The 22,333-nt window shown below is 48.4% G+C and overlaps 1 pseudogene across 1 annotated transcript; it reads right to left on the reverse strand.

The window, feature by feature from the left end:
• Positions 1–5,862: 5,862 nt before the first annotated feature.
• LOC135362476 (immunoglobulin lambda variable 3-9-like) lies at positions 5,863–21,811 on the reverse strand (annotated as a pseudogene). The gene is made up of 3 exons (XR_010407218.1): positions 21,744–21,811; positions 21,052–21,353; positions 5,863–5,951 (listed from the first exon to the last, which is right to left on the reverse strand). The product of XR_010407218.1 is annotated as an immunoglobulin lambda variable 3-9-like (transcript).
• Positions 21,812–22,333: the final 522 nt, after the last annotated feature.

Below are 22,333 nucleotides of genomic sequence, written 5' to 3' on the forward strand. Positions count from 1 at the left end.
GAATTTTTTAAAAAGAGGAAATAAAGATGCTCATGTAATTTTAAAATGAACGCGTGTTAAAGATTTAACTCAGGAACTAATGAGGGAACCACCATCGGTTCAAACAAGAATTCAACATACACACACAGGAAATCAGAGACCCTAACATGAATTTACAAATAAAAGCAAAATGGGTTAATATTCCCAGAGCAGAGTGGTATATATATACCACTTCTTCTTTACCCATTCATCTGTCGATGGACATCTTGGCTCTTTCCACAGTTTGGCTATTGTGGACATTGCTGCTATAAACATTGGGGTGCACGTACCCTTTCGGACCCCTACTTTTGTATCTTTGGGGTAAATACCCAGTAGTGCGATTGCTGGATCATATGGTAGCTCTATTTTCAACTTTTTGAGGAACCTCCATACTGTTTTCCAGAGTGTCTGCACCAGCTTGCATTCCCACCAATAGTTAATTTTCTTGTTTTTATTTTAAATAAGAAACCAGTGGAGCAAATACACCAATGCCACTGAGATATGTCTTTGGGAAGCCAGGCCACACCCCTGGAGACCCACCAGTTTCTCTCAGTTGCTAGCAAAACTCGTGCAAGGAGATGTATTGAGACAGTCTCAGTGGAAGAAACCATCATTTTTTCCCTCCGATAATGTAAGTTTTCAAATATTTAAACAAAATATAATATTATTTTAGGAAGGTGCCTGGCCCCAATGCCATTAGCTAGAACAAATGGCCCAAGCTAGGGACATCCAAGGAGCTGAAGACAGGGGCCATCTCAATCCTAGGGATCACCACACAAGGATGGACACAGCTTCAATCCAGATCTGGGAAGGGCAGGATGGAAAGTTGCCCTTCTTGGAGAGAAGTCTAATCGGACCGCAAGAATCAGGGGTCACTTTCAGCAAAATGATTTCACACATTTCCAGTGGGCAATTGACAGAGGCATACAGCAGACTTAAATCTGGTTTTTACCTTATCAGAATTCATTGCTACTAAGGCAAGCTACAAAATGGGCAATGGTATGAAGAGTGACTGAAAAATCAGCAATATTCAAAGTCTTGACATTGGACTTTCTTTTCCAAAATACAGAAGTCATGCATTCTTGTTTTTTTTTTTTTTTTTTTTTAAAAAGAGAATCTTCTCCCCCGGACCACTCTGCAACTCCACCATCCTGGAGGCCTAACATTAATAGCACACGATTCCTCTGTCTCTTTTTCCTGTTCCTGTAAATCTTTTCCAGGCAATTATACACACTTGGGAATTTTTGTTGGTTTTTACCAAAATGTCTTCTCAATTAATGTATCAAAGATCTCTCAATAAGTACATGGATATGGATCTAGCCTCCCCCGACCCCCACAGGTTAGTAACAACAGGTACGATTTATTCAGAATTTTTATGTGCAGTCTTACACAAGCATGAGGAGCAGGAATTATACCCATTTCTCAGAGAGAAGAGATTGAAGCTCAGAGTAAGTGTTAACACTACACTGCTGGAGCTGGAATTCCAATTCGAGGCTATCAACCCCAAATGCTATGCTTTGAACCATTACGTTATGCCATTCCTCAAAAGCATAATCCTTTAAAAATCCTAGTTTCATATAACAAAAAGTCCTGAATGGCCACATATTTGCGGATAAAGACCTGCTACTTACCTAATTCATCTGAACACTTTTAATAAAATTGTTTGTCTGAAGGAGATTTGGCAGCATTACTATTTAGCTATGTTGCTAATTAACCTTCAACTCTTCGTAGCAAATAAGAAATAACACTGCTCACGTATTGGATCTATCTTTTATCTTTCCCCCTTCTTTATGCATCTATATACACGTATGTAAATTTATGTGAAGGTAATTATATCAGACGTGGTAATATTTGTAGTGCACTTTTTAAAAATTTTGTGCTTGTCTTTCCCACCCCATCATCTCTCCTCTGGTGTTTCTCTCTGTGTTCACTTAGTCATATATAAATACACACACCCACACACACACTGTTGTTTTTAGGGTCTTCGTTTTGTTCTAAATGCAATCATCTAAATGCACATCTTGCTTTTCTTATTTGGCAATGCCACATGGTATTTCTGCAAGTCAGGGGCTAGTGCCCTAACTCATTTTTTAATAACTGTATAAACTTCCACAACTAGTAGAGTTTATTCTGCCACTTCTCTCTTAATGGGCTTTCACTTGATTGTCATGTTTTGTCATGGAAACAGAGCTATATAGACCATCCTTATACATGCATCTGTATATGCTGATCTTTATTCTCTGGAGTAATTCCCTAAGACGGGGATTGGTGGGTTACAGTTTTTTTTTTTTTTTTTTTTTTTTTTTTTTGTAGAATGCAATTTTTTTTTTACATCATTGGTTTCGATATAATGTTCAATGATTCGTTAGTTGCGTATAACACCCAGTGCTCATCACATCACGTGTCCTCTTTAATTATCATATGGTTTCACTTATATGTGGAATATAAGGAATAGTGCAGAGGACAATAGGGGAAGGGAGGGAAAACTGAATGGGAAGAGTTCAGAGAGGGAAACAAACCATTAGAGATTCTTGACTCCAGGAAACAAACTGAGGGTTGTGGAAAGGGAGGTGGGTGGGTGGATGGGGTAACTGGGTGGTGACTCTGCATCTTACTAGGTAATTCCAAGATCACATTCCAGGAGGAGGCACCAATTCATGCTCCCACTGGCTATGTTAGAGTTCCCATTTCTCCACATTCTCAACACGGTCGAGGGCTTTTGTTTTCTAATATTTGTCCATCTAAAACTACGTCACATTGTCACTTACTACTAAGTTTGAGTATCTTCTCATATTTGGTGCTCCTTTGAATTGGTTTTTCTGCGAATCAATTTTCTATTATGTTATTTATATTCTCTTACCAATATAAGACGTTTTTATTATTTTATATATTTTTTAATCTGTATCTTCTTAAAACTCTGCTTATAGTATACATCTCTAGAGATAGATATAGATATATTTATAATGTTATCACTATAAAAATGTTCACCTTGCAAGGGGGAAGCATCTGTCTTTATCTCCTCCTAGATTTCCTCCCATGGGACTCGCTCTCCGCTGGATGATGGGGCTGGGACCGCCCAGCCAGGGGACCCTCAGAGCACAAGGAGATGGTGAGCTGCCACCAGGGGCCACCCACGCCCCTCTCACCACCATGCAGAGACTTGCTCTCCTTTCAAAGGCGGCATGGATGGAGAAGTAAGTGGGGGGATCCAGATCTCTCTCAGCATCATGGCTTGGACTGAGTAACCCAGAGGAACGGTGCTAAAGGCCTGAACCGGGCACTAGCAGTGAGAAGGAAAAGTTAGGGGAAATGATAAAATTATCATTATTTCATACCTTTTACTTATTAAAAATTTAAATATTGCCAAGAACTTTGTTACGTACCCCAAATAGTATTATTGAAATTAAATGGATGACAGACATTTTCTTTTCTTTTTTTTAAAAGATTTTATTTATTTTGAGAGAGAAAGAGAGAGCACACACATGTGTGAGTTGGGGAAGGGCCAGAGGCAGAGGGAGAGAGAGAATCTCAAGCAGAATCTATGCTGAGCACAGAGCCCCACGGGGGCTCGATCTCATGACCCTGAGATCAAGACCTGAGCCTAAACCAAGAGTCGGATGCTTAACCAAATGAGCCACCCAGGTGCCCCCAGACATTTTCTGGAGATGCAATTAATTAATACCATGCAGTATTTCTGGGGTTCACTCCCTTCAAAATGTCCCCCCTGGTTAACAGTGGGTGAGGGCTTCTTGCTTCGCTCTCGACTGCCACTTTTCTCCAAGGCAGAGATGTTTTCTTGTCCTTTGTGTCTCCACAGTAGCTCTAGCCTCTGGACCCCCAAACACACACACACACACACACACACACACACACACACACCCCTCCCAGCTACCTGGAAGCTCTCTGCAAGTCTGCCAGCGAGTCCCTGTCCCTTGGGTACCCCTTGGTCTTAGTGAGCAGCTGGTACCAGCAGGAGCCACAAGGACCTGGCATGACCATAAGGCCTGGGCACAAGACAGATGACCCATTGTTACTGGTGCCACATCATGGCTCTTGGCTTTCCATATGGGCTCACACGTCCACTCAGCAGGAGACACTGATGGGATGTTTAGGAGTTCATAAACATCCTCTCTGTCCCACCAGAGTTATGAACAAACAGGAGGGCAGACACAGAAGCAGACAGATGGAGACCAAACCATCCATTTTATTGCTCATCCAAGGGAGGTCATTTGATGGAGCTCACGCCTTCTCCTGATGGGCTTGTTGCTCCTCTGCATGTCCCTTCTCCCATCTGCTCTTTGGAGCAGCTCTCGACAGTAAAGTTGGGATCTCCAAGTCAGACACTTTACCCTTCTGCCGCCTCGCAGGGGTCCTAGCTGGAGAGGGAAGAAAGGAGATCGAATCCCTGTTGTTTCCAGCCTTCTGAGAGATCAGCTTTACGCAATCATGGAGCATGAGCCAACGGCAGTCACCTGCTCCTCCATGGTGAGCAACCCGTGAGACTGGAACAAGAGGCCAGGAGTCATTCAAGTAGCATTCCCTCCATATGGAAATGTGAGGAATGGGGAACTAAGGGGACCCCTGTGCTTTTTGTTCTCTTAACCTTTGGGTCCAGGGGTGTCCTGCCCTGCGCTGGTGAGCTGTGCATCTGGCCAGCCCTGCTCCTGCCTTCAGCAGCCCACACCCCCTTGGGGTACGTTCCTGGAACTGCCACTGGGCAGTATATATTTTACTCCCAGAAACTGTCCATTGGGTTGAAGTAGTGAAATACTCATATTAATTTTGAGCCACGCTGGAGTCAAAGCTGGAAGTTTATTCTTTTCTTTATTTCTTTGCATTCCACCCCCCCCCCCAGCCATATTGCCCAATGGAGCTTCAGCAATGTGATTAAAGGTCAACATTAAGATGATCTGGGAATAAAATGTTAACAATCTGGAGATGGCTCAAGTTGAATATAAAGCCCTTCTTTTATTAAATTCTGTTTTAGTAGGTAGCCCAAGTTATACTGCAGTAGGAAGCAAGCCACAGATCTCAGTGGATTAATACTAGGAAGGTTTATTCCTGAGGACTTCACTGGCCAGCTGGGGGTTCTGTTCTGCTTCACTGTGGTCTTGCTCTGATACCTGGCTGGAAGAACAGCCACCATCTGGAATATTGCTGGCCATATGCCAGAGGGAGCACCAACCTTAACTAAGCACACACTGGTGCCTAAAGCTTTCACTTGGAAGTGACAATGTCTTTTCTGCTCACATGTCATAAGCCAAAGTAAGTGACATGGCAATGCTTACGTTCAAAAGTGGCACAGAAGCCCAATGCTCCCACGTGCCTGGAGGACAAGAGCCAGAATAGTAGAAACAGCTCTAAGGACCAGCTTTTTCTTTCTTCAGGAAGAAATTAAAAGCCACAAATATTAAATATTCTTGTAAGATAAAGTTCAACTCATTTTGTGTCTGAAGTAACAAAATCCAAATTTAAATATTCTTGCCCTGTGGAAGTCAAGTCCAAAGTCTACACATAATTCCTAATTTTAAATTAATGTTCAATGAAATTAAGGCCCTCTTGGATTTCTTTTTGTGTTCATTAGAGTCTGGGATTTTCCAACAATCACGTGTGAACCAGGTCACCATTATCAAGATGGGCTTAATGCCATTGGGCTTCGAAGTTGAGTTAGTTGCATTTCTCATTCCCCACTTTAAAGAGTATAAGGTGGTTGTGGGACCCACAGAATTATCACAGCACTGACTTTATGTCACTAACTAACCTCAAGTCCTAGGGAGATACCCCAAGTGAAATGTGGCTCTCAGGACATCACACTTGGTTCAATCTTGACCTGTATTACTGATATCAAATATGAAGTGGAAGCTCCATGGAATCTGAGAGCAGTTTGGTGGACAGAGAAAAAACAGCATCGATGGCTTCATCTTTGCAGGATGCTATTGGCACCAACGAGAGGTCAATTGTGGCAGTGTTTAACCTACGGAGGAGGCATTTTGGAGACACATTTGGGACAATGCTATTTTCTTCCATAGCATAAAATTTGGGGTGGTGGCAGCTTTTCTTTCTTATCTTTGCATTTCCCCTATGAGGCTTGTGTTTAATGTCCCTTAGGCTGCTTTGAGGGTTGGCTTTGTCCAGTGGTGTGGTTGCTCCCAAATCTTATGACTACACATTTTAAGTCCTGTGACATAGTGACTTGCTTCTGTTGCTTCTTGTGGATTGCAAAGGTCTGGGAAATCTGGCTTCTGGGGATGATTTCCCTATGGTCCTCACATTGGTTTTCAGTGAATTAAAGAGCCCTTAACTGAAGGGTTCAAAAATCAGTGTTAACATTTCAAAAATCTGCGTTTCTAGAGCATAGTTCTCACCTTTGAATGTAACTTAGGAAACTTGGGGAGCTTTAGCAATCTTGAGGCCCACATTGCGCCTTAACCAATTATGCCACAGTCTCTGGCATGGTGTGATGGTTAATTTCATGTGCCAACTTGGCTGGGCCACAGTACCCAGATTTGAATTGGGTGCCAACTTTGTAGTTTTGCGGATCTTTGCATTTTTAGGAGACACGCAGTTCCATTTTATCACCAATGATAAGGTGGGTATGGTTACCATTATGAATAGCAGGACCAAGTTAGTAATGAGAGTCATATGACAGAGGACATGGGTATCAGTCAATGATGCTGTTCCTAGAACTGAAATAGATGGGCAGCTTACCAATTGTTTTACATTTGTATAAATAGAAAGCTCCAATTGGCACATGTTTTGGCTTGCTACGGAACCTTACCAGAGACTCTATGCTCCTTATTAGCCACTGAGTTTCTATGTAATTGAGCTGCCTGCCTGAACTGGGTGTTATCGGACCAACCATGCCACGGCACTGGGCACTTATAGCAGCTCTCCATCATCAAACAGAAGAGATAATTCGAGATCGGGCTTCACCAGATCCTGAAAGCACAGGTGAGTTGCATGAGGAAGAGGCCCGATGCCCATGACCCCAACCCATACTGCATTGTGCTCTATCTGGCACAATTATGCCCCAGCAGGAACAAGCCTATGAACAGCTGATATAGAGCAAAAACCATAGGGCTGGTTTACAGAGGTTCCTGTATGATGTGCAGCCCACTCTGCTAGTCAACAGTGTTAGTTTTGCAGCCCTCATCTGGGACACTCCTGCATAATGTGGGTGGGGATTCAATAAGGCGACTTTGAGCAGAGGGCTTGATTTATTTTACCTGGATGGAGAGAAGGACAGAAGTGGCTTTATTCTAACCTATGGTCTCTGACTCAGTTATGGCTAGACGGTCAGAGACTTGGAAGAAACACAATAAGGAAAGTGGTGGAAGATGTTTGAGGAAGAGATATGTGAGTGGAACCCACCCCCAAAGGAATACAGAGCTATTTGTGTTCCATGAAAATGCCCGCACGAGTGAGTTCTCAAAGGGGAATGGTGTTAATAATCAGGTGGATAATGTAACATGACTGGGGACGGTGGTCAGCCTTCTTGTCCATCCACACTTGAACTTGTCTGATGGGCTCCATAACAAAGTGGCCATGTTGCCAGTCGGGAGGTTATTCATAGGATAATCCCTAGGGAGGTCCACTCATAGCTGACATGGCTATGGCCGCTTCTCAGATCTACTCTGCCAACAGCAGAGACCAATCTTAAGTTCCTAGGGTGAGGTCATTCCCTTTGGAATCAGCCAGGAGCCTGGTGGCCGATGAATTACATTAGATCTCATCCATCATGGAAGGAAAAGCTCTGTCCTTTTTGGAATAGACCTTTACTCTGGATAGGGACTTGCTTTCTTTGTCTGCAGTGCTTCTTCCCAAACTGTAACCCTTGCACTTACTGAATGCCTCACCCACTGTTCTAGTATTCAGTGTGGCTTCCATCCCAGGCTCACAGTTCACATCAGAAAAGGGCTGCAGTGTGCCGTGCCCATGGAACGCACTCGTTGTACCATGTTCCCCACCATTTGAAACAGCTGGCTTGAATGATGAACCACTGGCCTCTCGCAGACTTGTGTACTGTCCAGTCACATGGCAACACCTTGTGGGACTGGGGCAAGATTTGGCATGAGGTGATATTTGCACTGGGTCTGTGTCCAATATGTGATGCTCTTTCTCCCATAGCCAGCATTCATGGGTCCAGGAATCCAGAGGTGGAATTGGGAATGTCCCCACTCGCTGACAGTCCGGGTGACCCACTGCAAAATGTTCAGTCCTTGTCACATGACCTTACACTCTGCTGCCAAGAGTCTTAGTTCTAGAGGAGAATATGTCCACCGAGTGACAGAGCATGATTCTATCAACTGAAAGCTGAAATGTCCCCTTGTCATTTTGAGCTTGTCATGTCTCCATGGACGTCTCTCTGTGTGTCCTTCCAGCCTGAAATTCCATCCACCACAAACAGCAGTCAAGAGAACGTGACAGCCCCATCCTGCGTCCTGTATATGCACTCCTGATCCACATGGTGCAGAGGCTGCCTGGAGGACTGGGTTGGGGGAGAGATCTGGGAATCTCAGATCCGGGGACCTGGGTCAGACCTACTGTGCTTTGTCCACAGTCCTCCTAGGCTTAAGGAGGCTGACACAGTTGGGAAGGGGTTTGTGTCTCACATCTCCGGCTATCGATGTCACTGTGAGCATTACGACTACCGTCCCACACTTGACAGTAGTAGTCAGCCTCATCCTTGGCCCTGGTCCTACTGGTGTATAGGGTGGCCCTGTCTTCCAAGTTGGAGCTGGAGAATCATTTGGGTATCCCTGAGGGAAGCTTGCTATTGTCCTATGTGACCAGCACGGGGTCCTGACCTGGCTTCTGCTGGTACCACTGTATATCGGATTTCTATATTGTCTCCCGGACAGGTGATCATGGCCATCTGTCCCAGGGTCACTGAGCACAGGGCAGCTGGGTCAGCACCCGGGAGACCTCTCAGGAGCCTGGCCATGGGGCTGAGCTGGGCCTTGCAGAGCTACAGACAACACCTGTTTCAGGGAAAGGTGGTCCTGTGGTCTCATCCCCTACCCCTCCTATGCCATGTCCCCTTTGTATTCTCCAGCTGAAGTCTGGTCCCATCCTCGACATGTCATCCGAATAGGAAACCCTCTCATTCTGACACGTGCTTATCATGGTGCATGTGGGAACTTCCTTGTTACACAACCACCTGCTGTTGGAGATTCATCACAACTTCTAGTCTATTTCCACGTGGTGCTTCTGTCTCTGTAACAACCCCCATCCCACAGCGGACCAGAGACTGGCATTGTCAACACTTTGATCCCTTTCATTTTTTCCATCCATGTTTCATGGAAACTTGTGAATAGTGTCAGAACCCACCCCTGACTGAGGGAGTCACTTCAAGCTCTGGGTCTCTGTGAGGGTCCCCCGGGTCACATCTTTGCACACAGCGTGAGCTCTGGAGACTGGATAGTGAGTGGTCCCTCCTGGGAACTGGGTTCTGTCCCTGAAGCAAGGACAGCACAGGGACCAGAGATGTGGCCTGAGGCCGTGAAAATCACGTCACCCTGGAGACAGTCTCACAGGGAGGCTGCGGATGCTCCTTCCGGGGACCAGGGGTCCCGAGTGCCCCACCTCCCATCCCCTGAGGCACTCATGAGCAAGGAAGCTGCAGCCCCGGATTTGAGTTGGGGTGGAGGTGGGAAGGAGAGGCAGAGTTTGAGTAATCGGGGCGTCTCTGGATGTGCCCAGCACAGAGGAGTCAGACCCTGGGAGCACTGGTGGACAGAGAGGGGACCCAAGTTTCCCATGTGAGGTGCTCACTGTGTCACTCCCATCAGTGTTCTGGGTGACACTGTGTGTCTGACCCTCAGAACATGGTCCCTGCAGCCTGAGGAGATAAGGATGGATCATCCTCACAGTCTCTGAGGACTGAGTCCTGGATCCCTGCTGACCCCTGGGCCTGGTGTCCCTGTGAGGCTCCCCCTGGGCAGCCCCAGCCTCGTCCTGTAGCTCCTGATGCAGCCCTGCTGCCCCCTGCTGGTGGAGGAGGCTCAGACCAGGAGCTTCCCTCCTGCAGGTCCCTCCACAGCCCCTGTCACCTGAGGAGGGGTGTGGACCTGGGAGTCCTGCCTCCCACAGGCAGCTGCCCCCCCCCCCCGCCCTGCCCAGCCCAGCACACAAGGTCACATACACTATTCAGGAGGCAGGGTAGGTTCAATTCCCACGCTTGTCCCAGGGTAAATGCCTTGGCCTCACCTGCTGGCTTCTTACAAAAAGGAGAGTTCAGGGTCAAGTGTATTGTATTTGAAAAGGTCAATGTCCAGACAAACCTGTGTGGTATCCGACAGCCAGCAGATTCTCGTGTACTTAGGGATCAGGACCGATGATTCCTGCATCCCCATCAGTGTAGTTGGGTCATCAGAGCAATAGGTGATTATTCTGGTGCTAAGTTCAGTTGAGTAAGCAAAGATTTAATTTTATTGTTATTACTCTTATTTTTACTACCTTTTTTATTATTCTAACCCACACCTCCTGGAGTTTGGAGCAGGAGGATTTGTAAAGTAGCCTAGTGTGTGGTTTTGTGGAACTGGCAAACTGCGCATTCAGACTTGGATCCAATTGCATATGATGCAGGTCACAGTGTAGATGACAACTTTTCCTTCAACCCACAGAAGATGGGAGACTCCAAGTCCAAGGTGAATTCACCGAGATCACACGGAGTTTCTCTAATTAGGAAGACCCTTACAATGTTTTGTATCATTTAACATGAAAAAATTGTGTCTTACATGAGTGTAAGCTTCCCCATTTCACAGCACGTAAAGCTGAGGCCCAGAGAGGCTAGCTTCCCAGGAAAACAGAGGAGAGTAGGGTGAGTCCAGGATGGAGCCCAGATGTGTTGGATTCAGACTCTCGGCTCATCAAGGCAGAGCTTGACCAGGGCGGGTGGGAGAGAGGGTGAGGCCAGGCTGGGCAGCAGGGCTTCTGTCCCTCAGCTCACTGCTCTCCCCCTAGTGGCCTGGCCTGTAAGGGAGCCTGGGTAACATGCCAGTGAGGAGGGTCAGAGGTGTCATGCCCCAGGTTTGAGCTGGAGGATCTGTGGGGACTTTGGAGGCTGTTTGGGGGTGCAGGGGCCTGGCCTGGGTCCTGCTGGCTCTGCTCTGCGTTATTGCTTTGTGCTCTCTGGGCTCCAAGTTTGAGGGAGTGACGGGGGTCTCGTGGCCACAGTAATGGGGTCAGATGAGTCTTGGAGTGGACCCAAGTCCTGTAGGTTCAGGACACCGTGGGGCTCATTCTCTGGGTCATAACCCCTCCAGCACCCTCTGGGCTGACCTCAGGCTCCAGGTCATGCTCAGGGTCCTGTGGGGGCTGAGTCTGTGAGCAGGGCCTGTGCAGCACCTGGGTAGAGAGTGACGAGGGGGAGCAGAGGAGGGTCCAGGCAATGGTGGGGACCCCAGATTCTGTTTCTTGAGTCCACTGCTGAGCCTGGCCTCCCAAAGTCTCCCTCATGCCCTCTCACTGGTTCTTGCGAAAAATGCTCCTTCTCACGCTGGTGGAGAGAATCTCTGTGCTTCTGGGCGAGCTTCATACATTTGGCTTACATGGAGCTTCCCTCACCTCTCAGCTCCATAGGGGAGCTCTGGTCACTCTGTGTTTGCTACCATAAAAATTGGGGGAGGGAGAGGTGAGGGCATTTCTGTTGATGTTCTCATGCAATGTCCCTTGTGATCATTTACTTCCATTTTTGTGTGTTTCACATGACATGAAATATTCCATCCTAACCATTTGTAAAAGTTCGATTCATCTTCCCAGATTCTCTGTTCTGTTTTTTTTTTTTTATATCCTGAATTATGGAACAGAATCGAGTGGGAATATTGTCCTGATCTTGCACTTAGTATAAGTTCATTTAGTGTAGGTTTCTTATCCTTGGTTGTTGCTATCAAATTCAAATTGACAATGTCTATCTTTTAATTGTGGCGTTTAGGCGGTTTCCTGACTGTGAGTGGTAACATAGTTTATTAGATCACGTCTTGCTTTTTATTTTCTTTATGTTCCATGTTTTCTCTATTCTCCTTTTCCATTTATTTCTTGTTTTTGAGTAACAGAATATTTCTTACAATCTATTTTATTTCTGTTTTGGCTATTTAGCTGTAACTCCTTGCTGTCCTGTCATCTGTGACTTGTCACAGGCTACATTTAGGTGATGCCACTCCACGTGACAGAGAGCATCAGCCATTAGAACCCACTTCCCACTCTGTCTTCTCAGAGCTGTGGTAGGAATGTCATATCCATTACTGTTAGCTACGTGATAAATTCCAACATACGCAGAGATTAGATCAAAAATTCTTCATATTTATCCCTGTAGTTATCCTTTCTGACTCTTACATTCATTTTGTAGATTTGGATTCTTTCTGGAATCACTTCCTCCTGCCTGAGGGGAGTCCAGTATTATTTCCTGTGTTAGGGGTCTGCTGATGATCAGTTCTGTCAGTTTGGTATATCTGAAAAAAATTTTATTTAGCCTTTATTACTAAAGGATATTTTCCCTGGATAAAAACATAAGTGGTTTCTTCTTGTTTTTCTCAGTATTTTGAAGATGCTAATCCACTGCCATCTGTGTGCATTTCTGCTCATGAGAAATCAGTCTGAATCCTTATCACTGTTCCCCTGAAACAAGTATCTTTCCTCTCTGGTTGCTTTTCACACTGTGTCTTTCTCTCTGCCTTAAACAATGTGATACCTGATGGGTGTTGGGCTGTTGTTCCCCCCACCCCCATATTTCTTTGCTTGGGGTTTATCAAGAATTTGTAAACTATAGGTACTGAATTTTCATGAAATTTAGTACATTTGTGGCCAATGATTCATCAAATATTCTTTTCCACCCCTCCACCCTCACTCCCTGGGTTCACAAGCACATGCGCATGACGTTGCTAACGTTTTCCTATATTCAGTGCTGGTCTGTTCAACTATAAACTCTTTTTGTGTCTTTCACTCTGCGGTGTCTGTGCTGTGTCTTCAGATTCCCTCACGTTCTTCATTTTGTCACGTCTGGTGCTAATCTCAGCCCTTGTATCTGTGATCTGAGATGTTACAGTTTTCATCTCTAGCAGTTTGATTGCAATCCTTTAATTTTCTTCTCTGTCTCTTCTTTGCATTTCAATCATTAGAGTAAATTTGGATGAAAGTCTGCGACATCGTCCTGCTTTCCATGCACAGCCCTCTGTCCTGTCCGGCAGCTTCCAGACCTGCCGCCCCAGGGCCGCCTGGGCCCATTCACAACGTGAGTGTCTCTCCCACTGTCTCTGTCTCTCTGTGCATCACAGATAAATACATATATACATGAACATGACATCCATGTCCTATTGGATCTGCACCCTCTAGACATTCCTAAGTCATGCACCTCTTTAGCTCTCACTCTTTGCTAAAATGGTTTTATTTTAATGCTTTCTTTAGAGTTTACAGTTCTCACCTCCTACCTTAAGAAAGTTCCTCCCAGTGATATGACATCACTCACGTGCAGGATGAGGACCTCATAACATGGTCTCATCTTCCTCATCATTTGTGCTCTCATTGTCACGTGTATTATTTGTAATCCATTATGAATCAAACACATTGCTATATATATATTTTTTTGCTTTAAGCAGTTGACATTTATAGACATTAACCATTAACATTGTTTGTATATTTATCTTTGTAGTTATGACACCAGATGCTTTTTATTTCTTTGTGTAGGCTCACATTTCCTTCTGTCACCCTTTCCTTCCATCCGAGGGCCGTCCTTCACTGTCGCTTGTGCTGAGGGTCTGTGGGTGATCAGTCTGGGTGGTTTGCAGTCTGAGAAAGGCTTAGTTGTCTTCAATTTTCAATGCCATTTTCCCTGGGTAAGGAACAAAGTTAACAGTGCTTTCTATTAAGATTTTGAAACCATTGCTTCCCTATATTCTTGCTCACATGGCTTGTAATGAGAAAGGTGCTCCCAGCACGACGCTGGTTCTCTGTAGGGAACACGACTCTCCTCTCTGGCTGTGAGAGTATCTGCATCGCTGGTTTGTAGAAATTTCATACGATGTGCGCTGGGCTGTCTCTCATGTTCCCTGTGCCTGAGCTTCGCTGAGCTTCGTGGATACATTGGTTCCTGGGTTTCTCCAAATTTGAAGCCTTTCTGTAAATTAGATCTTCACAGATTTTTTTGATTCACCTTCAGTTCTTATCTTCCCTCCCACAATCCTTACACTTGCACACTGTCTGGGTCGTGTGAAGGTGTCTTCCAGGCACCGAGCCTTTATAATGTCTTTAGGGTTTTTGCTCTGTATATCATTTTGAATAGTTTCCATCACTTAGATATCAAATTCTATAATCTCTTCTTTGGCGGCCTCATATCCGTTGTCAGTCTCTCCTGTGTATTTCTTAATTTCGGACCATTTAATTTAGCGAAGATTTAAAAGATTTGGACTTTGAAAAATATCTTCCATATCTGCTCCTAAACATTCAGAGGAGATGGAGTTCTGAAAACTGTTTACAAATCCCCTGCCGATCCACCCTGGAGGGTTGGAAGGAAGGGGACAGATTGGGGACCTCAGACCTGGGGACCTGGGTCAGAGCGGCTCATTGCTTTGTGCACAGGCCTCCTGGAGCTGGAGGAGGGTGGGACACATACAGGGAAGGGGTTGGTGTCTCACTCCTTGGCTGGCCTGGCCACTGAGACCTGAGAGGTGGAGTAGTCTTTATTTTCTGATCCCATTCTATACCTGGCACTATGAGGCTTTGCACAGGTTCAGGGTCCAACCTAGATCACAGCTTGTGGGCCAGAGACCAAATAAAATTCATCTTCCCTCAAGAGCACATGGCGTTTCCAAAGCCATCATGGTGCTGTAAGTGCCTGCTCTCAGCTGTGAGTCCCTGCAGCAGTTCATAGGGGTTGTGCCTCAGTATCCCTCTTTTGCAGTCAGGGTCAGGAACAGATCAGGTGCAAAAAGAAATATTGTCATATAAGAGAATGAGAGAGGACCTCAAAGTTTAGTAACTCTTAGAGGGAAGGGTTGTCATAAGTAACTTGTCTTCACATTTGGGGAAAAATATATAAGAAACATCTTAATCTAGAAGTTAAGTCAAGAAAAGCTTACCGAGAAAATAACTGTGTTGTAGAAACTGAGAAAAGGAAGAACAGAATTTTCCAGTCCCCTGTAGGAGGACCTTCTAAGAAGGAGGAAGAGCTGTGTCCGGCAGGACAGGGGACTCTCAGCACAGGGAAAGGAGGGGGAAAGGAAACATGTGGTCACAGGAAGGGTGAGTGTTTGTGGACAGTGACAGCATTTTGTTTCATTAGGTTGGGCTAGGGCTTGGGTTGGTGGGGGACTTTTTGGCTGCACCTGTATTGGAGAAATAGGCAATGTCTCCATGGGCAAGACCGTACACGCAGGTACCCTGAGGAATTTGTACTTGAGAATGAGGGATGACACTGTAGATAAATGGCCAAAGCCAAATGACCTGAAGGCCTCAGGTACTGGTTAGGACCCCGGGCTGCGTGTCAGAAGCCCTGAAGCCCAAGCCCTCTGCATCTGCAGGTGGTTTTGCCAGGTGATCCCTGCTGACCCCTGGTGGCCGATCCACACTGCCTGCTGGAAGGGCAGGCATAAAGGTGTAGATTGATAAACCACAGCACAGTTTCTGAGTCCTGATCCAGTGAGGAATGACTTTTCTATGCATGGCTTCTGTCTGCCTCATATTCTGACATGAGGGGCCCAGATTACTCATGAAAACATGAACAGGCTCATTTGGAGGAAAGAGGACTGGTTTCACTGAGGCTTCCCTGCCCATGCGTTAGCATTGGGGAACCCAGTACTTAGGGGATGGCTCTTTCTGGTGCCAACTGTGGATGCAGGGCTGGTGTGTGTGTGTGTGTGTGTGTGTGTGTTTGTGTGTGTGTGTGTGTGACCAGGGCCTAATGTCCCAAAGATAGAGAGAGGAGAGCATCCACCCAGCACACATTTATTCAGACCCACATTGGTCTGGCCCACATTCCATCCTGGGCATTCTGCATGAACAAGACACAGTGCCTACTGAAGAGGGAACTCTGGCACTGGTCAGGTCAGCAAGAGAAACAAGCAGTGAGACATGTGAAGAAAGCCCTGTCCTGACTTCAGGTAGGTGCTGAGGTTGGGAGGGATAGTCGTGGGGAAGAACAGGACAAACCTGAGAGGTCTGAGATTCAATTCCAGTTCCAGGCCTGTGTGGAGATTTCTCTTAGGTTAGCCCTTGGGGCACAGAAGGATGTGTCCGGTGTGTAAGGGGCAATTTCCAGGTAATAAGTCAGGTCCTCTGCGCAGCTGCTGGGAACATTGAAGGGCCTCCAGGAGGAAGCTGCTGAGGTAGGAACAGGTTTGGCACAGCGGTGCTCAGTGCCTGGGATCTCCCTAGGTCACCTGGGGGCTGAGGTCGCTCAGGGCAGTGGTTATCATCCCTCCCCTCCCCCCAATACACACCTAAGCCACAGGGAGACCAGGGTCTCCACGTGCCCTGATATTGTCCCCCCGTCTTGTCCCCTGTCGATGACCTTCACTGCTTTCCCCAGCATCCATAGACTGGCCGAGCTGAGCTGGAACATGAGGGAGGGGTGCACCTGACAGGGAAGGGAGCCGGGAGAGGAGTCCAGGTCCCCGGAGAGGGAGAGAAAAGAGCAGAAGCCAGCAGGTGCAAGGCAGCAGCTGTCCCCTGCCCCAGGCCAAGAGGGGAGGTGGGCCAGCCTCAGCCAGAACGTTCCAGGTCCCGAAGGAGACCGCTCCTTCCTCTCAGTTCTGCCCGCTGCCTGTTGGGGGCGCTGCTGCACTTGGCCACAGTGACTCCTGCTGACCAGGGAGGTGCCCGCCCACCCATTCTTGGTCATGATGATGAGAAAGCCTCTGGTGGGAATCTCCAGATTATAATTCCCTAGAGGGACATTGTCATGATCCTTTAACCCGAAAAATCCCTTGACATCTTATTTTAGTCATAGGGATACCCATAAAAAAAATCATCATTCTTTTTTTTTGTTGTTCTGTTTCAATAGGTCAATAAGTAACTTTTATTTATTTTAAGATTTTATTCATTTATTTATTTGAGAGAGAGAGAGAATGAGAGATCATGAGAGGGAGGAGGGTCAGAGGGAGCAGACTCCCCGCTGAGCAGGGAGCCCGCTGTGGGACTCGATCCCGGGACTCCAGGATCATGACCTGAGCCGAAGGCAGTCGCTTAACCAACTGAGCCACCCAGGCGCCCCAATAAGTAAATTTTAGATGAAAGATTCCAATGGCACTTGATAAGTTTTTGTGAGGAGAACATGGTTTTCTTCTCGCAACTCCTTTGAAGATATCGCTCTGACAGAAGCCAGGGTGGAAATAGGGGAAGCTTCTGCTTTTCCTTCTTAATAAATTCCTCCTCTGTCATTTGGACCTCATGCTATGCTCTACAAATCAAATTCAAAACTGCAAGTGAAAGATTCATGGAGAGAAATTCAAGTTATGATACAATTTTATTCACATCTTGGAAAAGGTCTCTCCCCTTGGAACTATAGGTGAGGCCCGAATGCAGCCGTGGCCACCACACGGGGTCACATGGGTTTGGGCGTGAGTCCATGTGGGTTGGACCTGAGCTAAGGGTCAGACCTGCCTGGTGCAGGTGACTTGGGGCAGTGGGAGGACAGTGGTGCCAGGAGAAAGTCCCCTGTGGACCCCAAGGTGGTGTCTGCACTTCCTCCAGAGTTTTGTAAAATCTGAGGGCAGGGCCTAGGGCAGCAGGGGCCTGGTCCCCTCTTCAGGAAGCCTCAGGCAGCCCTTCTACATGTGAGGACAACTCATCCAGGAAGCAGAGGAGACACAGCCCCTGGGGCCCACCTAGGCTGCCTGGACCCAAGGAGAAGAGGAATTCCCGCAGGACTGTGCTGCCTGAGGCAGCTGTCTCCCCTCCCGAGTGATGCGTGATTACATCCGGGGTCCAAGTGATGTGCAATGACATCCTAAATCTGTACTATGTTCTGTAAAACTTGACTAGAGTCCTCATAGTCAGAAGAGACCCCAGTCTGCCATTGTTCAGTAGGGTACACACAGAGTGGAGGCCAGAGAACCTGCTAGAGTCTCCCCCAGTTCACGGGCCAGGCCAGGACCAGGGAGACACCTGATCCCAAAGCCTGAGTAGCAGCTGCTCAGAGGGCAGTTGAGAGTGAGAGCCAGACCACCGGGGATAGTTTGTGTCCCATCCCCCATCCTTCTGTGTCACCTGGATCACTACCGGGCACTCCGAATGCCACATTAGGTGGCTCAGCACTGGTCAGCCTTGTCCTGGCTTCAATCCTGGTCACGCTCAGGGGGCCATTTACCTAAGTTCCATCCTCAGAATCAGCCCCAGATGGTCACTCACATCTGTATACATAACCAGCTCGGGGACCTGGCGTGCCTTCTGCTGGGACCTAGAGACATGTTCACGCCTGAGCTCATCCCCAGGGCAGGGGATCCTGGGCCTGATCAGGGCCAGGACATGGAGGGAGTCAGGCTCAGGGCAGGGGAGGCACGGAGCCTGGGAGAGAGGAGAGGAAAGGGTCCTGGAGGAAGACAGGCTGAGTCAGAAGTGACGGTCACAGCCCTGTGAGGGGAGGGGGCAATGTGGACACAGGGAGGGCAGGGCCCTGACCCCATGGCCCCGGAGTGGGAGGGAGAACAGAGCACCTGGGCCTCACACTGTGCCTCCCTGTGGGCGTCTCACCTGAGCTGGGAGCAGCGGGAGAGCAGGGGTGGAGCCACTCAGAGTGCGGTCCTCGGAGAACCAGCGCCACAGGCTGAACTGGGAGCTGTCCCCAGCTGCACCTGCAGCTGCATCCCCTTCCCCCCCACGCCGGGACCCTGTGCTCACTGAGCTTCACAGGGTGGGGTCCAGGCACCGTGGCAAATCTCGCTTCCTCTGCTTATCTCCCTTGGTCCTGCCCGCCACCTGGGACATGGGGCTTAACTGGCCTGCTCTGCTCAAGGGAGCTTGTGTTAGATTTGAGACCCTGTATGATCTGAAAAATTGTTTCAGAATGGACTCTGTCACTGGTCAACTGGAGAGTGTGCTGAGGATGGTGATCCCCCGGGGAATATTGACTGCACTGCTCTGGTGGCAGAGACTGAGCCTTGTCTCCGTTTGTCTCGTCCTGGGAGTGAATCATGAGGAAAAGTGAGGGCACTGGCTGGGGTGATTCATGGTGACTGTCACGGGGGAGCTGGGTGTCTATTACACAAGTGGGGCAAGCAGGGGTATGTATGGATTCAGGAGATCCCCTAGTACTGCCTGGATTTGTGATCACAGTCAGGAATGTGCCACGACTCCATGCAGCAGGTCTGATGGACCAGCCTTCCAGAAGGATGGTTTATCCTGCCAACTGGCTGGGATGAGGACTTGCAGAGGTATTTTCTGAAGAGAGGGGATCAAGCGGTGGGTGATGAAGAGAGTAGTTCTAGATGCCCCTTCTGAGCACAGGGTAGTGGCAGAAATGAACATGCTAGAAGTCACACATGTTTCTCCTTATGTTGTAGGAATGTGTTGGGATACATAGCAATCATATGCTTCTGTTTTCTCCACCTCTGTCATCCCATTATCATCTAACACCAGGCGTGTTAATGGTACGAAACTGTCTATCTCAATATTGACCTTTAGGATAGCAAATCATGTGGGACAAAAATAAATATCCCTAGTCGTGGGATAGTTGCCTATTATCAAGTGGAAGCAAGGTTACCGCTATTCCCTTTCTTTGCAGACTGTGGTTTGCGTGGGTCTAATGGTTTTCATGTGGGCAACGTGGGACTCTGGCGGCTCCATACGTGTCAGCATTGACAGACTGGACTGTGGCGTTTCATCAAACTGTTTTCTGTCCCTATTTCCGGGCAGGGTGGGTTTAAGGAAGGATTCTTGTGCAAGATGTGGAGATGGGAGTAAGGCAGCACCCCTTCCTTGTGTGTCTCACGCCCATGGTTGAGTATCTTCTGGCCACTCTGTAGGAGGGGGCAACTGTCCCAATGTCCCTCATTCACCATCAGGATGGACGTGACTCTCCAACAGTCTGTCAGAACCCAGAGCACCTAGTGTGTCTGGATATTTTCTCCTCGTATACAAATAGAAGAAAGGATCTCCTCTGTCTGGCGATTGGATATGCACCTTGAGGATGTGGGGGAGAGCCCCCAGCTTTGTGACTATATATAGTGGCCCCCTTTGTTCCCTGGGGACCGTCTCCAGAATGCTGGCCATCCCAGATGGGTTCCTGGAAGCAGATGCTGAGACAAAGAAGCGCATGTGTAAAAACCTGGAAGGAGATAGGATATCAGGCTGGGCAGAAAGAGAGCGACCCACAGAGAGTGAGCCATCAGTTGAGGCCTCCTTCCTGCAGGCCTCCCCTGTACAGCTGGGACCTTTCAGGACATCGGAACCTGAGGCAGGGCCCTGGGATCTAGGCCTCCGGAGATCATTCTCCTGAACCTCTCTGAGAAGGGACAGAAACCTGGGGAGGCAGATTGCTGAAGCAACAGCGCTTTCCAGCGAGGAGCACCCGTGTGAGCTGTCAGGGGCTCCGGGCAGCAGTGGGTGGGTGTGTGAGCCCAGAAGAGGGGATGTGGGTGACCCCTCAGTGTCTACTGTACCCGCCTGTTCCACTCTGGTAGAGGAGGCTCCTCTCATGTCCCCAGGGCTTCAGGAGCTCAGCTGAGCTGGGACGATTTGAGCTCTAATCCTGGTCAGTTGGGAGAACATTAGCCCACGACCACCACATGGAAATGATGAGACATTGACCAGTGGACAAAAGTCTCCTTGTGTCTTTTTTCCACCCGGGCCGTCTGTCCCCAGTTCACACCCGAGGCCAGAGAACCAGGGCAGGCTAGTGTGGTCAGCTGTAAATGCTCTCCCGACCCTCCCTGTGCAGAGCTGCCTGGAGGGCTGGGTGCGGAGGGAGGCCTGGGGATGTCAGACGAGGGGACCGGGGTCAGAGCTGCTCATGCTCTGTGCACAGGCCTCGTGGGGCTGGAGGAGAGTGCGACACACACGGGGAAGGGGTTTGTGTCTCACTTCCCCATCTGCCTGTGTCACCGTGAGCTTTAGTACTGCTGTCCCACACCTGACAGTAATAGTCAGCCTCGTCCTCGGCCCGGGCCCCGCTGATGGTCAGCATGGCCATGTTCCCCGCGTTCTGCCTGAGAATCGGTCAGGAATCCCTGAGGGCCGCTTGCTATCCTCATCGATAATTGTCACGTGGGCCTGGCCTGGCTTCTGTTGGTACCAGTAAGCATATTTCCTTCCAATATTGTCGCCCCCACAGGTGATCCTGGCCGTCTGTTCCAGGTTCACCGACTTCGAGCGGGGCTGAGTCAGCACATAGGAGGCCATGGAGCCTGCAAGAGAGAAGATGAGAGGTCAGCTTCCAGCCGGGGTGTCCTCCCCTGGACACTCCCGCCCCTGGCTTAAGTTCCAGTGGTTTTCTAAGCCTGATTCCACCCTGCTGTCATCTTTGTTCCTGGGTCCCCTGGGACTGCCTGGTGGATGGAGCCTTTGAACAGATGAGAAACACCCCCTCCCCTTCTGGGCAGGCACAGCCCTTCAAGGATCACACAGAGCCGATGAACTAAGTGGGGGGATATCACCACCCCAGCCCCTCATCCCACAGCAGGGTCTTGAGCATCCTCCACCCCCCGCACCCCCTAGAGTCCACTCTTGAGCTCAGAGTCAGGGCAGGGTTGTCCCAGAACCCAGGGCTGGGGTGGGTGTGAGCCTGGGCTCAGCACCTGTGCAGTGAGCCAGGAATGCGAGGAGGAGAGGGGTCCAGGCCATGGTGCAGGTGCCTCGATTTTGCTCCCTGAGGCTCAAAGCTGGGCAGATGTCCTCCCAGGCGTCTCTTATCCCCTTGCTGGAGACACCGCTGGTTATGCAAAGCAGCCAGATTTCAGGGCAGCTGCTGTGGACCCTTGTGGTTTAGAAATGGGCTCAGCTCCAAGGGACTTAGAGATGGGAGGAGCAGCCCTGCAAACCCATCCTCCCGCCCAGGTAATTCTCATTCACCCTGTGTTCCCATAGTCTGGGGTCCAAGCTCTATCCTTCTCCCTGTCCTGACCTGGCTCCTGAGCTGTGAGGTGGAGTCTGTCTGCATTTTCTGAACCCATCATAGAATGTTTACTCTCTAGGTACGAGAGGATCATAAGGTCAGTGTGTGTCCTACCCTTGGTCTGTGTTGCTGAACATCAGAACATGAACAAAATTCCTCCCTTGCCAGGTGCACGTGCAGTTTTAGGGAATCATTGAGGTGCTGGAGGATTCTTTGCCAAGGGAGAGCTCCATGGACTGTTCGTGGATGCTGTGCCTCAGTATCTCCAGGGTG

This window comes from Mirounga angustirostris, unplaced genomic scaffold (assembly GCF_029215605.1).
Source record: "Mirounga angustirostris isolate CCGP_5_RB_7025 unplaced genomic scaffold, mMirAng1.0.hap1 SCAF_14, whole genome shotgun sequence".
NCBI classification, from domain to species: domain Eukaryota; kingdom Metazoa; phylum Chordata; class Mammalia; order Carnivora; family Phocidae; genus Mirounga; species Mirounga angustirostris.